This window comes from Pan paniscus, chromosome 7 (genome assembly GCF_029289425.2).
Source record: "Pan paniscus chromosome 7, NHGRI_mPanPan1-v2.0_pri, whole genome shotgun sequence".
Lineage (NCBI taxonomy): Eukaryota > Metazoa > Chordata > Mammalia > Primates > Hominidae > Pan > Pan paniscus.
The window spans coordinates 15,378,400-15,393,843 of record NC_073256.2 but is presented as its reverse complement, the minus strand read 5'-3'; the positions used below and the strand labels follow the sequence as shown (position 1 = coordinate 15,393,843).

General features: G+C 49.4%; 1 protein-coding gene across 7 annotated transcripts in view; it reads left to right on the top strand.

Annotated features, from left to right (window-relative positions):
- The window catches only part of ERICH1 (glutamate rich 1), an 81,833-nt gene that overhangs the window by 20,273 nt on the left and 46,116 nt on the right, over positions 1-15,444 (top strand). The window lies entirely within an intron of this gene.

The following is a 15,444-nucleotide window of genomic DNA, read 5'->3' as shown; positions in this document are numbered from 1 at the left end:
GTGGAGCCCAGAGGACTTGCACGACGGTGAAACTGCCCTGTACGATGCTGTCATGGTGGGCGCATCTCATTCTGCGTTTGCTTCAACTCACAGGATGTACGAGAGTGAACCGCAATGTAAACTGCAGACTAGGGTGGCAACGCGTGTCAGCGTAGGTTTATTGATTGTAAGAATGTACGGCTCTGACGGTGATGATAATGGGGAGCATGTGCACTGTTATGCCTTACAAGAAGCAGGCCATCCCTAACATTTCCTGTTTTTCTCTGAATGTTACTGAACCAACATTTTTAATCTTTTTTAAAATTGTATTTTTAAGGTCGATTTACATTTTCTTTGTTCTAACCTACCTAAAGTTTTAATGGTGATTGTTTACCAGTAACATATCTGGTGATAGGAAGATGAAATTCGGTGGGGCAGTTGAAGCTGTATGCGTGGATGGATGATGGATCATTCCTAAGTGAAAAAATAATATCTGTAAATTCCAGGCCAGTTTCATTCTGGAAGATATATATTTTCTTGCCTAAAGTGATTGGCTTTTCACTTTTAAGTGGCTGGGTCCATTTGAGTCTGACAAAGCACTTGGCCTTTGAAGTTGTTGGTGATCCTTTGGGTGACGTCTTTTCACAAAGCTTCAGCATTCAGCCACTTCGTTTCAGTGGCATCTGTAAGATACTGTTTAATATGAAGATGTTGAATTAAAAGTCAAAATACTGATGTGAGTTGACCTAGTCTCAAAGGGTAAAAGATTATTTTTCCAGGGAGCGAATGAGAAGGTTGGGCGCACGAGCCTTTTGCTGAACAGTTGGAGCCGTGTCCAGGTGGAGGTGCCAATGCAGAATCAGGATTGGTGGGCACACGGAGAAACAGGCTATGGCCCTTGAGGGCTGAACCCGCCAGGGTGAGGGTGCAGATGCTGCCCCTGCTTCGGTTCCCTCGGTGACATGGTCTCACATGTGATTTCGGAGGGTTCAGACTCTGTCAAGTCTGATGTCCTTGGGTCAGTTGCTTGGACAATTTAGACCCTTCAATTACAAGCAGCCAAAACCACTTGGCCCTGGCTTAAAAGGGAATTTGTGATGATCAGGTCGTGTCACAAGGGCAGAGATAGATAAGGCTGCACCCCAGAAAGGTAACCTAAAATTTACCATTTCAAATCAACCAATTCAAAGTATACAATTTACTGCTTTTTAGTATATTGACACTGTTGTACAACCATTCCATTACCACCATCTAATTCCAGAATATTCTTACCACACCAAAAAGAAACACTTGGCCGGGCAAAGTGGCTCACCCTGTTATCATAGCACTTTGGGAGGCTGAGGTGGGTGGATCACTTGAGCCTAGGAGTTGGAGACCAGCCTGGGCAACATGGCGAGTCACCCATCTCTAGCAAAAAGTACAAAAATTAGCCAGGTATGATGATGTACACCTATATCGCAGCTACTCAAGAGGCTGAGGTGGGAGGGTCACTTGAGCCTGAGAAGACAAGACTTCAGTGAGCCAAGACTGTGCCACTGCACTCCAGCCTAGGCAATGCAGTGAGACCCTGTCTCAGAAAAAAAAACAAAAAAAACAAAAAAAAACCTCATTATCCCGTAACCACTCAGCCCCCATTCCCCACTCCCTCTAGCCTCTGGAAACCACTAATCTGTTTTCTTTATAGATTTGTCTGTTCTGGACATGTCATATAAATGGAATTATGCAACGTATGACCCTTTGTGTCTGGGTTTTTTCATGTAGCATAATTTTTTAAAGGTTCATTCATGTTGTAGCATGGGTCAGAACTAACTTTCTTTTTTAAGGCTGAATAATATTCCATTGTATGAATAGACCACATTTTGTTTCTCCATTCATCAGTTGATGAATGTTTGGTTGTTTCTCCTTTTTAGCTATTGTCAGTAACATTGCTATGAGAATCCATGCACATGTTCTGGTGTGGACGTATGTTTTGGATTCTCTTGAGTTTATACTTAGGAGTGGAAATGCAGGGTCAAATGGTAACTCCATGTTTAACTTTTTCAGAAACTGCCGGACTCTTGTCCACAGCAGCTGAACCACATTACATGTCCACCAGCATTGTACAAAGGTTCTAGTTTCTCTACATGCTCACTAACACTTATTTTCTATTTTTTTTTTAGATAATAGCCACCCTAGGAGGTGTGAAGTGGTATCTCATTGTGGTTTTCCATTTTTCTGATGACTGAGAATGTTGAGCATCTTTCCCTGCGTATTGTCCATTTGTGTATCTTCTTTAGAGAAATATCTGCTTACGTCCTTTGCCCACTTTTAATTGGATTGTCTTTCTGTTGCTGAGTTGTAGGAATTGGTTGTACATCCTCCATACTGAGTCCTCATCAGATACCTGATTTGCAAATATTTTCTTCCATACCATGAGTTATCTTTTCACTTTCTTAATGGTATCCTTTAAAGCCCCAAAGTTTTTAATTTTGATAAAGTCCAATTTATCTATTTTTTCTTTTGTTGCCTGTGTTTTTTATATCATATTTAAGACATCATTGCCTAATCAAAGGCCACAAAGATTTATGCCTAGGTTTTCTTCTAAGAGTTTTATAGTTTTAGCACTTATGTGTAGGTCCTTGATCCATTTTCAGCTGATGTTGTGTATGGTGTGAGGTAGAGTTCCAGCTTCATTCCTTTGCATGTGGATATCCAATTGTCTTAACACCGGTTGTGGAAGACATCATTTCCCCACCAAGTGGTCTTAGCACTCACTGAAAATCAGTTGGCAGCCAGGTGCGGTGGCTCACACCTGTAGTCCCAGCACTTTGGAGGCTGAGGTGGGTGGATCACTTGAGGTCAGGAGTTCGAGACCAGCCTGGCCAACGTGGTGAAACCCCATCTCTACTAAAAATACAAAAATTATTCAGGCGTGGTGGCAGGTACCTGTAGTCCCAGCTACTTGGGAGGCTGACACAGGAGAGTCGCTTGAACCCGGGAGGCAGAGGTTGCAGTGAGCCGAGATCCCATCACTGCACTCCAGCCTGGGTGATAGAGTGATACTCTGTCTAAAAAAAACAAAACAAAAAAGAAGGAAAAAAAATCAGTTGGCCACAGATGTGGGGTTTATTTCTGGACTCTCAATTCTATTCCATTGATGTATGTCCATCCCATGTCTGTACCATCCACCATCTTGTTTTGATTGCTGTAGCTGTGTACTAAGTTTTGAATTGAGAAGTGTGGGTCCCTCAACTTTGTTCTTTTTCAAGACTCAGGGTCTCTTGCAATTCCATATTAATGTTAGGATCAGCATGTCAATTTCTGCAAAAAAAAATCATTTGAAATTTTGATGGGTATTGCATGAGTTTGTAGAACACTGGGCAGTATTGTCTTCTTAACACTATTACATGGTCCAGTCCCTAGCTTTAGGATGTCTTTTTATTTATTTAAGTTCTTTTTAATTTCTTTCAACCATCTTTTGTAGTTTTCAGACTGCAGTTTTATCTTTTTGTTGTTGTTGTTGTTTTTGAGATGGAGTTTCACTCTTGTTGCCCAGGCTAGAGTACAATGGCATGATCTTGGCTCACCACAACCTCCGCCTCCTGGGTTTAAGCATTTCTCCAGCCTGAGTAGCTGGGATTACAGGCGTGTGCCACCATGTCCGACTAATTTTTTTTGTATTTTTTTAGTAGAGATGGGGTTTCTCCATGTTCGTCAGGCTGGTCTCGAACTCCCGACCTCAGGTGATCCACCCACCTCAGCCTTCCAAAGTGCTGGGATTACAGGCGTGAGCCACTGCGCCTGGCCTTATCTTTTTTTATATTTTTCCTTCCAGTACTTACAGGACGTAGAAAAGTTTTACCGTTTTTTAAAAAGTGTATTCCAAAGTATTTTATTCTTTTTGGTGCTATTGTAAGTGGAATTGCTTTCTTTTTTGTTTGTTTTCTTTTGGGAATGTTCAGTGTTTGTGTGTGAAAATGCAAGGGATTTTGTGTATTGACCTTGTATCCTGTGGTTTTGCCTAACTAGTTTATTAGCTCTTACATTTTTGTTGTGGATTCCTTAGATTTTCTATGTACAGTCACACATCACTTAACAACGGTAATACATTCCAAAGGAGTCCATTGCTGTGTGAGCAAAGTGCGCTTACACACACTGGACAGTGGATCCAGCTGCAGGCCTGGGCTGTGTGGCACAGCCTGTTGCTCCCAGGCTGCTCGCCCAGTCAGTACATGCCTGTGCTGAACACGGTGGCAGCTGTAACACCATGGTGAGTGTTCATGCATCCAAACATTAAGAAGGTGCGGTGAAAATACAGTGTTATCATCTTCAGGGTCCGCCATCCTATATGCAGCCAGCCTTTCACCGTCCAAACATTAAAAAGTTACGGTGAAAGTGCAGCATTATCATCTTCAGGGTCCGCTGTCCCATATGCAGCCAGCCTTTCACCACCCAAACATTAAAAAGGTACGGTGAAAATACAGCGTTATCATCTTCAGGGTCCGCCGTCCTATATGCAGCCAGCCTTTCAGCATCCAAACATTAAAAACGTACGGTGAAAGTGCAGTGTTACCATCTTCAGGGTCCGCGTTATCTTAAGGCTCCACCGTCCCCCATGCGGCCAGCCTTTCACCAGCGTCTTTTGTGGTACATCACTGTGCAAGATGCTGTCATCTGTGATTTCAGGTAGTTTTACTTTTTCCTTTGTGAGTAAAGATAGTTGTACTTTTCCCTGTCCAGTCTGGATGCCCTTTGCTTCCTTTTTTGTTGTTGTTGACTAATTGCCCTGGCTAGAAGTTCTAATACGATGTTGACAAAAAGTGCCGTGAGTGGGAATCCTGGTCTCATTCCTGATCTTGAGGAGAAAGCATCCCTGTTTTCACCATCCTGTATGATGTTAGCTGTGGGTTTCATACGTGGCCTTTATCATGTTGAAGAAGTTCCCTTCTATGCCCAGTTTATTGATTTTTTTTTTAATCATGAAAGAACAACATATTTTTGAAGTGCTGTGCCTTGGAAATGTTAAAGGAAAAATGTTATAATTTACTTGCATCTGGAAAAAGAGAAGTCTTGGCCAGGGGCAAAATGATGAAATCACAATAAAAAACGTAAGAACCGTGGGTCACTTCTGCACTGGCCATCGCGCAGTGTCCGTTGAGATGCACGTCCAGGAGGAGTCCTGCTGGATATCAGGGCTGGGCCGAGTGGCGCTCTGTGAGGGACAGGAGGCAGCCGGATGAGGAACAGTGCCCACATCCGTCCTTGGACATGAGACGGAGGAAAATGTTCTTGTACGGTTAGGTCAAAGCATGGTAATTATGGCAGTGATTTAGCCAATTGATTGATATTTGTTCACTTCACACGATCTGTTTCTTTGGTTCTAGAAGAGTGTTGATAATTCCATTTGTCCCAAAGATAAGACTGATTTGTCAACAACCAAAATAACCGGTGTATGTGCATTTTGGTAAACTTTTTTCACTGAAGAGCCCATATTGAACTTTTTTTTTAATTTGTCAGTTATGTGTTGCATGTATTTTAGATTCAAATAATTCTCAGGAATTATTATTAAAAACAGCAATGTTCTGCCCATCACTCCAGTCACACACCCTCCAGCTCCGCAGTGGCTGCTCCTGGGTAAAACCACCCCCCCTTTCAGAGTCACGCACTTACACTGTTGCTTCCTGTTTTCTTCTTCTTTTTCTTTCTTTTTTGGCAGGGAGGGAAGGGATTAAATCTTATGTATTGACTTTGGAAACTAAGGATTTTGGTTTTTTTTAGCACCTTCCCCCACCATGGATGCACATTTTTTACAACCCCTGTCCTTCCAATATGATTTTTTTCAAAATGTTTGTATATCAGTATTGTTTACATGTTTATGTCTCCGTAAACACAGTTTCTTGCTGAGTCACATAACACACGATTATTCTGTTTTGTGAAACCTTTAGTAGAGTGAGCAGAGCTTTAGTAGAGTTAATAGTTTTCTTGGATTTTTACATTTTCTTCTAAATACTTAATAGTACTAATTTCTCCCCTCACCTGCCTGTCTTTGTTCTATGGTCAGACACATTCAGGGCTCAATGAGCTTCATCTTTCGTGGCCTCTTCCAGACTGTTCCGCCCCCAGCATGGGCCGCCCCCAAGTCCTTGCCGTAACTCCCAGTCTCGCCTCTGCCGGGGGCTTCCTTTGCTGTACTGGGCCTCAGTCTTTTCATTTCTTGGGTTTGCTTCCATTTTTTGAAACGCGTTCCTTAGTAACTTCCTGAACAATGGTTTTTGGGAGATAAATATTTTAGAGATCTTGAAGGTCAAGTATACCTTAATTCTTGTACTTAAAAGTTTTTGGGGTGCAGGATTCTGGGCTAATAATTGTCTCTCACACTGTAAGACTTTAACATCCAGTGTCGCTGTGAGAAGGCAGTTGCCATCATTCTCGATTCCTTTGGCTATTAGCAGTTTTCCTCCCTTAGGACAGTTTGAGGTTCTGCTTCTGGCCTTCATGTGGGTGCAGCCTGATGCTGAGGTCTTGAGCGTGGTCTGTTTTCATCTGTCGTGGCCTCCGTAGTCTGGGAACATGTGCCACTCTCTTGTTTCCTTGATCATTTCCCCCTCTTTGCTTTCAATCTTCGGTTTACAGAATTCCTGTCATTCAGACATTGAGTCTCCCAATAGATCCCCTTTTTCCTACATCTTCTCCCGGATTTTTTATGGTTTAGTGATTTGAGGCCACTTTCTGGGAGATTTTCTCAAATTTCATCTTCCACCCTTCCGGCTGCACCCTTCGTTTTTGTCACTGCATCTCAGAGTTGGAGCGGGAAGGAGGAGAAGAAGGGTCTCCCACACTCTCTATGGACAGGCTCTCCCTCCCTGTTTATCTTATGGAGTCTTTGCCTTCAGTTATGGTGCCTGGGGCTCCTAGGGGCCAGGCCTGGCCTTTGCAGAGAGTGAGTCCCGGTCTCCCACGGGTGGTGGGGAGGCTTCCACAGCCTGCCTGCACCCCTTTTTCTCCCCACTTCCAGGCTCCTTGGCAGCCCCTCTGGAGCAGATCTTGTGTCTGCTGTGTCTCGGCTGCCGTTCTAGGATTGAGCATCCCGTCTACTTTTCACTTTCCAACACTGTATTTTTTCATCTGTCCTTCATTTGTCCTCTGTGTGTTGCAAACCCACTTATTCTCATTTTGGTGGGGCCTTAGGAGGAGGATGGGGTGTGTGCACTTGGTCTGTCCTGCACCTTCATCTGTATCTTACTGACGTGCCATTAACAGATAGGATGGGTTCATTTCTGTCTATTTGGCTGTGCTGAACTGCAGTTCCCACAGTTCCCTCCCCGAATGCTCCTGGTTACAGGGGGCCACGTGAGGCCCTTCTGCCTGAAATTCGGAAGGTGGACGTAAGCCCTTTTAGTTTCCAGCTCCTGGAGGTGAAAGCTCACGCAGCTCATGTGCATTGTTGCAGACTTGCTGCCTGCCTGGGTGGTGTGGGCAGTTCTGGGCCTCCGGCTCTCTGCAGCTTCTTGGGCCCTCCTTCAGCTAACCCCAGGCCTGCGGGGTACCTGTCCTGGGTAGGACACCCACTGCTACCCTCAGCAGCAAGGACTGAGACAGGCTTCCATCTGGTTCCCGGGGCGTCCAGCTCTCGCTCCTGCCTTCTGGCTTCCGCCCTGCCCCTCTGCATCCATCACCAAGGCTGTGCTGGCCGAAAGGGTCCACTTTGGCAGGTCTTGGCAGTTAGCTGCGGGCACCAGTGTCGCTCCCACACAAGATGCAAACCCTCCTGCCGAGCTGCGACCTTCGCCTGTCACGGAACCTGGTGCTGAGTGTGGTGAGAGTGAATCCTGCAGCACGTGGTGCACTGTCGGCCTCTTTCATGTTTAGCTTTTGATTGTGCTTATTGTCTGCTTGTATTTCTTCTTCTAAGTGTCTGTTCAAGACTTTTCCGTCTTGGCTGGAGGTGGGAGGTGCCTGCTCCTGTGTTTTCTGGCATCTTTCTCTGCTGTCTTTGTGTGTCTGCACTCAGGGAGTTTCCCTGGGGTGTATGCCTAGAGAGGTGCTGGTTGTACATTTCAACGTAGGGACAGATTCCCAGCGTGTCTTTAAAGGAGCTGTGCCACTGTGTGCTCACTTGACTCGCCGGCGTTCTTGTTTCTCCAGGCCCCGGTTAATACAGAGTGTTTGCAGTCTCGCTAATTGAGTGTGAGGTTTCTGTTTCTTATTCAATGCACGCTACCCAGCTAACAAAACTGGACAGCCTTTCACGCCTCCTGGCCATCTGCCTTTGCCCGTGTTTCTGCGAAGCTTGTCTTACCAATTTCCGGGGTTCTTTAGATGCTTCAAAGCCCAGCAAACACCTTCTCTCAGTGGATTGCCTTTTCTTTTTTTTTTTTTTTGAGATGTAGTCCCGCTCTGTCGCCGAGGCTGGAGTGCAGTGGTGCAATCTTGGCTCACTGCAAGCTCCGCCTCCCGGGTTCAAGCGATTCTCATGCCTCAGTCTCCCGAGTAGCGCCCGCCACCATGCCTGGCTAATTTTTGTATTTTTAGTAGAGACGAGGTTTCACCATGTTGGTCAGGCTGGTCTCGAACTCCTGACCTCTTGATCTGCTTGCCTCAGCCTCCCAAAGTGCTGGGATTACATGCGTGAGCAACCGCGCCTGGCTGCCTTTTCATTTTTAAAAACGTCAGTGTATTCCATTGTTTAGAAGTTGATATAATGTGACATCATCTTTAATTTCATAGTTTTTGTGTTTTGTTTAAGAAATCTTTATCTAAAGTCTACCTCAATAACAAAGATATTTTACGCTTTTTTGCAAAAAAATACACGTATCATAGACAGTGTTTGCCCTTGCAGCTGTTGTCTGCTGTGAGGTGGTGGTCCGACTCTGTTGCTCACCTGACGCTGCAGTTTCCTCAGCCCTCTGTGCTGGGCCAGTCCCTGTGGCAGCGGCTCTGTCCTGGGCCATTCCCTGTGGCAGCGGCTCTGTCCTGGGCCTGCGTCTGTGGCTCAGCCTCCCAGCTGCTCTGGGGTACAGCATGCTCCCATCCTACGGCGTGTTCCCATCCAGCAGGGCACACCCGTGGGTACGGCGTGCTCCCGTCTGGCGGAGCAGACCCGTAGGTACGGCGTGCTCCCGTCCGGCGGGGCAGACCCGTGGGTACGGTGTGCTCCCGTCTGGCGGGGCAGACCCGTCCACCTGGTTCTTCTCCAGCCCTTGCTCTGTTCTTCTTGGCCCTTGGCTTTTCCATGTGTGTTTTAAAATCAGGTCAAGTTGCAGCAAAAAAAATCTTGAAAATGTGTTTGCATTTGTGTCACTGGTGGATGATTTGGGGACAATTCACATTTTCCGTGATGCTGCACGCAGCGTGGTTGGCACCTGCACTTCCTCTCGGCTGCTTTTCCTCTGTCATTTTTGGGCCAGATTGCCTTTGTCTTGAGAGCTGGGCTGTGCATTGAAGGTAGGTTTGCTGTGTTTTATCTGGCATTGTTAAGTATTTTTCAGGAGAGTTTTTCCTCTTATCTGCCATCTGGAAGCCTCTGATAAAGGAATATTTTCCCAAGACTCTGAATAGCTGATTAAGAGTCTGTGAAAGACAGCAAACCACATTTGCATGGAGGAGGCCATCCGATGGGGCAGGACCTCCACCGCTGAGCACCTTTTCCGAGCAGCCACAAGGCAGTGGGACATTTTACTGCACATAAAACAGCTGTGATGAGTTGTAGCTTGGAAGCTGGATAGTGAGGACTGACTGGAGCTGTCAGGCGTTGTGCATGTGTGCGGGTCTGTGTGCCTGTGCGGGCCTGTGCGCGTGTGCGGGCCTGTGCGCCTGTGCGCGTCTGTGCGCGTGTGCGGGTCTGTGCGCCTGTGCGGATCTGTGCGCGTGTGCGGATCTGTGCGCGTGTGCGGGTCTGTGCGCTGTGCGGGTCTGTGCGCGTGTGCGGATCTGTGCACGTGTGCGTGTCTGTGCGCCTGTGTGAGTCTGTGCACGTGTGCGGGTCTGTGCGCCTGTGTGAGTCTGTGCACGTGTGCGGGTCTGTGTGTACGTGCTCGTGTGTGTGCTTTCACACGCGTGTTGAGATCTTGGATGCTGGAGCTTGTTTAAATATGATGAAAGTAGGAGGGAAATGAAGCCGTCCTCCTTCTCTGAAACGCCTGCTTTTGTGAGTCGCCATCACTCTGAGGGATGGGGAGGGTCTGGGTGCGGCGCCCAGCGGAGATACCAGGCAGCATTGTTGTGCTCGTGCTTGTCCTTGGATTTTACACTGATTTCACTTGAAGTTGCTGTGATTGTGGCCTCGCATTGATACAGATCTAATTACTTGAAATGTCGTGGTACCAGGAGAGAAGAAGGCCGCCGGGACAGCAATCGGGTGTGGCGTCCACTCTTCTGTCCAGCCCTCTGGTGGGGCTGGCGCTCCCCGCGGTAGCATTTTGCCAGTTATCCATGCAGGTGGGAAATACCTTTTTCTTTCGTTCCTGATGATAACCAGCCTTACACATCTCGTATCAGGGTAACTGTGACCATATTGTAGAATGGAGCCAAATGCGCGGGGAGTTTCTGAGCTGATATTTAGTGGGTTTGGGGGGTTTTTTGAGACAGGGTTTCCCTGTGTTGCGCAGGCCGGAGTGCGGTGCTCTTTTCAGGCATGGTCCTGGCACCCACGGCCCTGAGCTCCTGGACTCCACTGAGCCTCCCGCCACAGCTGAGCCGAGACTTTGGAGCACGCACAGCAGTTGTGCTTGGCACTTGCAGTTCACCTGCAGGATGATCCTGGAGAGCCTCCCTGGTTAAAAAAAAAAAAAAAAAAACTCACAGAGACAACCATAGGATGCTACTTTGTGGCATCCTACCTGAGGAGGACGGAGGTGCACCGTGGGCCCTGGTTTTGCCCCCAGCACTTTTTCCAGCAAAATGGACAAAAGACTTTTCAGGCCAAACACAGTGACTCACGCCTGTAATCCTAGCACTTTAGGAGGCCAAGGAGGGAGGATTGCTTGAGCCCAGGAGCTCGAGACAGTGAGCCATGATCGCATCATTGCGTTCTAACCTGTGCAACAGAGTGAGACCCTGTCTCTAAAAGAATTTTTTAAAAATGTTTTTCAGAAGTGTGTAATTTTTCAATGACCACCTTATCATTGAGAATTGAGGAAAATGAATACTCATAAATTGCTGGCAGGAATGTAATTCAGGGCCGGGCACGGTGGCTCTCACCTGTAATCCCAGCACTTTAGGAGGCCGAGGCAGGAGGATCACTTGAGGTCAGGAGTTCAAGACGACCTTGGGTAACATGGTGAAACCCCGTCTCTACTAAAAGTACAAAAATTATCTGGGCTTGGTGGTGCACACCTGTAGTCCCAGGTACTTGGGAGACTGAGGAATGAGAATCGCCGGAACCTGGGAGGCAGAAGTTGCAGTGAGCGGAGATCGAGCCGCTGCATTCCAGCCTGGGTGACAGAGTGAGACTCCATCTCAAAAAAAAAAAAAAAAAAAAAGGAATATGATTTAGGATGGCCTTTCTGGAGGGTAGTTTACAGGACGCATTAAAATATTAAAGTGTTCTGTCTTTGGCTGCATGTTAAATTGACTCAGATCCACAACCCCTGCACGGGGGCAGGCGGCGGGGGCAGAGCTCATGCCTCCACCTCCTCCTGTCTACACCCACTCCCAGGTCCGAGGGCTCCATGTCACAGGTACACGTCTGTGGCCCTCGTGAGCTCTCCAACCTGGGCCCAGCCCCAAACGCAGGGATTTTTGTCCCTTGTAGCCCATCAGGCAGCTGCCTCATTCCCCACAACAAAGCTCCTGGTCCCTACACTCCTCGTCTCAGGGATGGCCTCTCCCAGGGGCTCAAGCCCAGGTCACTCCACACCTATCACCCACTCTGCTCTGTCTCTCAGACCCACGTGCTGCTGCTGCGTGTCCCGAATCTGCTCAGGGAAAACCTGCTGTGCTGACAGCTGAAGTCCCTCCCCTCCTGAGAGGGGCGCCTGTGTGGGTGGCTGAGGGGGCGGGGGGCGGGGGCTGTGTGGTTCCACAAGGACTGTGCGGGGTGGGCAGAGGCAGGGAGACCAAAATGGCAAAGAGCTGGTAGAACCTGCCCTGACCCCTCACCCACCCTCAGGCCTCCAGCTCCGTGCCAGGTGAGGGGACGATTTGACAGGGAGGCAGGAGGAGGGGTCGCCTGGGGCTGAGGACCTGCAGGCCTGTCACTGGGAGTCTGAGCCAAGCTTCTTTCTGGGCAACCTGGCAGCACCGCTGAGGTGTGGGCATGCAGCAGGATGACGGAGTTGCATCGTGGGCCCTGGTTTTGCCTCTAGCACTTTTTCCTGCCGATTCAGTTGCTCGTGGGGTCGGTGTTGCACCGGCTTCTCCATCGCTGTTCAGAGAAGAGACAAGGCCAAGCCTGTGCCTGCGCTGGCAGGAGGCTGGAGAGTGAGTGATGTCCGCCTTGTCCCCTGGGGCCATTTGCAGCTGTCAGGATGGACGGGAGCCTCAGCACCAAGACAGGCCATGGGTGAAAAGCAAGAGGCCACGAGAGTTCGCTGCTGGATTCATTTCAAAGGCAGAGGAAAGAAGAATATGTGTCCATCTGTGTATACACAGAGAGCCCTGCTAGCACATGCAGCAAGTGGTAAGGCCAGCTGCCTCCTGGGAGGGAAGTCACCGTGAGGATAGGAGATACCCACCGAGGGCTCCAAAAGGAAGGAGCGGAGTGGAGGGTAAGAGGAGCAAGCACAGGTGCAGGCTGATGGGGAGGAAGGAGTGGAGGGTGAGAGAAGCGAGTGCAGGCTGATGGGGAGGAAAGAGAGGGAGGGTAAGAGGAGCGAGTGCAGGCTGATGGGGAGGAAGGAGAGGGAGGGTGAGAGGAGCGAGCGCAGGCTGATGGGGAGGAAGGAGAGGGAGGGAGGGTGAGGAGCGAGCGCAGGCTGATGGGGAGGAAGGAGAGGAGTGGAGGGTGAGGAGCGAGCGCAGGCTGATGGGGAGGAAGGAGAGGGAGGGAGGGTGAGAGGAGCGAGCGCAGGCTGATGGGGAGGAAGGAGAGGGAGGGAGGGTGAGAGGAGCGAGCGCAGGCTGATGGGGAGGAAGGAGAGGGAGGGAGGGTGAGGAGCGAGCGCAGGCTGATGGGGAGGAAGGAGAGGAGTGGAGGGTGAGGAGCGAGCGCAGGCTGATGGGGAGGAAGGAGAGGAGAGGGAGGGAGGCGGGAGCTGCTGTGCTCTCTCAGAGGCAGGGATGGCTGGCCTCTGCCAGGTGAGCGGCGTAAGGATCTGTGTCAGATGCAGGTTTTGCTCACAGCCGTCATGGTGGGCAGGTACCTGTGGCAGTCTTCTCTGATTTCTTTATTTTCCTGGTGAAGCAAGGGCAAGGGCTGTGGGGAGAGGGAGGCGGAGCTTTGAAAGATGGTGGGAGAGCCAGGAGGGAACGGATGAGGGTCCCTTCCGCACAGGGCTGGGTGGTACCCAGTGCTCACCTGAAGTGGGCCAGGGGCTGGCTGTGAGCCCCTCCATAGCTGTCTGCTGCCAGGAGCAGCCCAGAGGAGCCGAGGGGAACCTGACGGGGAGAAAGGAGCCAGGTTCAATGACACCTGCGAAGAGGTGACACTGGTGAAACCCACAGGGCAGCCAACCGCCTATCACCCTAGGGCTCCGAGCCACCACGCTCCTCTGCCTTTCCCGAGGGATGCTGGTGCTTATGACTTGTCCAGCAGGGAGGTGGGTTTCTGACTGCCCCTCTCTGACCCTGACTCTTAGATGCCAGGTCCAGGGCAGCTGTGCTCACAGACGCTGCATTCTCTGTGCGTCCGGCGGAGGAGATGATGGGACGGGGAACTCTCGCTGCCGCCCACCCCATAAAGTGTAACCAGTCTCTTCCTTGCACCTGATCAAGACATGTAACGTTCAACTTGTGCAAGGCGTTAAGTGTCCTCACAGTAAACCATACATTACCCAAAAGAATATAAAAAGTTAGAACCAGAAGGTATTATGGGTTACATGGTCACCGTGATTCACAGACGAGCAAGCCGTGAGGCCCCTCATGGTGCTCCTGTCTGCCTGGTGCCTGTGACTGTCGCAGGAGGTGCCACTTGCGGCTTAGAGGTGCAGCCCCGGCCCGCGGTCACCCCACAGACCGGAACTGTCTCCCTGGCGCGGTGCGTTTTGGACCCGTCCTCTTAGCTGCATCCTTGTTTGCTCTGCATGAGTCACTGAGTGTTCCCTGATCCCTCCCGTGTCCATCCTAATGATTAAGTGAACAATGACATCTCTAAGTTCTGTTTAACTTTCTTACTAAGAAAGATTTAGCTGATTAAAAGCTTCCAAAAATATTCTGTGAAAAATGATCAAATGTTGATTTACCCAATAGGGGACAGTGTACTTAGAAGCCATCTCCATCTGCCCTTGGCTCCGGCAGGGAATGACATAGTAATTAATCAGCTGCGGTGAATCAGATTCGCTTAAGAACTAGGATTCCGGCACCCTACCCTTGAGAGAGCAAAGTGTGTTGACTACAGTGGAACCTGAAAAGGCTTCAAGGTTTTTACAGCTACATTCTGTTCTGTGTGGTAGTGATTTTGCTCAATACCTGTCATTGTTGTTTTCAAAATCAAATGCACATCATTTGGTAAAAGCCCAGCTGGGATGTCCACTTGTGTTTGTCACGTGCAAGAGCATCACTGCCATATTCTGCATGAAAAAAGGAAGACTCAACTGACAGAGGCTGCCCAGTGTCGGACAGTTTGAGAGGAAGTGGCCCTGCTACCTTCCAGACAGTGTGCATGAAAAGCGGGCAAAAGCACCTGCCCCCTAAACCAGCAGATCCCTGTGCAGGAACCAAACAGCCGTGCGCAGAGGGGCATGCAGCAGGGGACGTCCCAGCCGCCATCCACGGTGGTGATGACCTCTGGTAGAGGGGCACACAGCAGGGAAGGTCCCTTGCGCAGAGGGGCACACAGCAGGGAGGTCCCAGCCGCCGTCCACGGTGGTGATGACCTCTGGTAGAGGGGCACACAGCAGGGAGGTCCCAGCCGCCGTCCACGGTGGTGATGACCTCTGGTAGAGGGGCACACAGCAGGGAAGGTTCCAGCAGCCGTCCACGGTGGTGATGACCTCTGGTAGAGGGGCACACAGCAGGGGAGGTCCCGTGCGCAGAGGGGCACACAGCGGGGAGGTCCCAGCCGCCGTCCACGGTGGTGATGAACTCTGGTAGAGGGGCACACAGCAGGGGAGGTCCCAGCCGCCGTCCACGGTGGTGAGACCTCTGGTAGAGGGGCACACAGCAGGGAGGTTCCAGCAGCCGTCTGCAGTGGCGACGACCTCTGGTGAGCTCCACATGGCCATTGAGGAAAGTGGTTAAGTCCTGGTTATAATTCCATCGCATGGGATATGATGTGGCCATTAAAAGTATGCAGATTTAAGTTACAATATGTCATTTTAACACACTGTATTCACTCAATTATATTTTACATGTAAGATACAAACGTATAACTTATATGTGTATAATAAT